We start from the raw sequence: 1,369 nt of genomic DNA, 5'->3' as shown, positions 1-1,369 counted from the left end.
AGCAACTTCTTTGCCTCTGTTGGAGTTCTGTCCATCAAAGATCCACCAGCAGCTACATCCACTAATATCCTTTCATTGTCCAGGAGCCCTTCATAAAAGTAAATCAAGAGCAAATGCTCTGAAATTTGGTGGTTTGGACAGGCTGTGCAGAGCCTGTTAAACCTCTCCCAATAATCTGCCAGGCTTTCTTCTTGAAATTGCTCAATGGTAGTGATCTCCCTCCTAATGCTGATTACCTTTGCTGCTGGAAAGAACTTGTTGAGGAATCTCTGTTGTGTTTCCTGCCAACTATCAAAAGGATACTGGTATAGGAACCAGTCTCTTGCTGCACCTTGAAGGGACATTGGAAACACTTTCATCAACACTGTCTCCTTTGAAACACCAGGAGGCCTCATCGACAAACACACCAAACAAAACTCCTTGAGGTGCCTGTATGGATCTTCATGTGCCAACCCATGGAATTTGGGAAGACTCTGGATCAGATCATATATCCAGTCTTGAGAATCTGTCATCTCCTCTATTGTAGTGCAAAACCTGTCTCAGACCTGGACTTCCACTTCAAAGAAAGATTAAACCAAACATATAGAAACATAACATGGGGGAAAACCATTATTTACATAATTTGAAACTTCCAGAAACAACAACTAAATGCACAAAATACAAAAAAAATGATAAAAATCTAAAAACACAAAAATCGATAAAAGAATTAAACCCAAACAAGACTAACTAAACATCCTAAAACACATCACACAACACAACACTAACACAACAAAAGACACTAACACAACAAAAGACACTAACACAACAAAAGACCTAAGACTGAACCGTTGGTCCCCGGCAACGGCGCCATTTTGATGAGAGGGTCGCACCTCCCACAAAAGTTGTGCATAAAAGAATGCAATATAGTACTAGGAAGTGACTCCTAGGTCGTCTCTCAAGGACCAATTTGGGTTCAGTCTCAGGTCAAACACGAAAGGGGGGGGTTTGTGAAAAATTTGTGAAAGCGGATGACTAAAATTAAAATTGGAAATTAAAAATAACCAAACATATTAAAAACGCTGAAAAAATTAATAAACACGAAGACCGAACGGTTTCTAAAACAAGTGAGGAAATTGGAAATGCAAGAAAATAAGAGCCGAATAGAATAAATAGCACAATGAACGGAAAACATTAAACCGAAATAATAGACATCACAGTGAATTGAAAAGTAAACTAAACAATGCAAGAGATGAATATCCAAATACAAACTAAAACTATTACATTGTAACACTTGAACTGAAACATAAATGCACGATCTTGTAACTTGGAATAAAAATTCAAAGAAACATTATGTTTAATCATTGAAACGCACATAGTCGCTGGAATAAGA

Source organism: Vigna umbellata, chromosome 7 (genome assembly GCF_029865625.1).
Source record: "Vigna umbellata cultivar VRB3 chromosome 7, Vumbellata_1.0, whole genome shotgun sequence".
NCBI classification, from domain to species: domain Eukaryota; kingdom Viridiplantae; phylum Streptophyta; class Magnoliopsida; order Fabales; family Fabaceae; genus Vigna; species Vigna umbellata.
The sequence above is the reverse complement of the archived record's forward strand: the minus strand, read 5'-3'. Positions refer to the sequence as shown.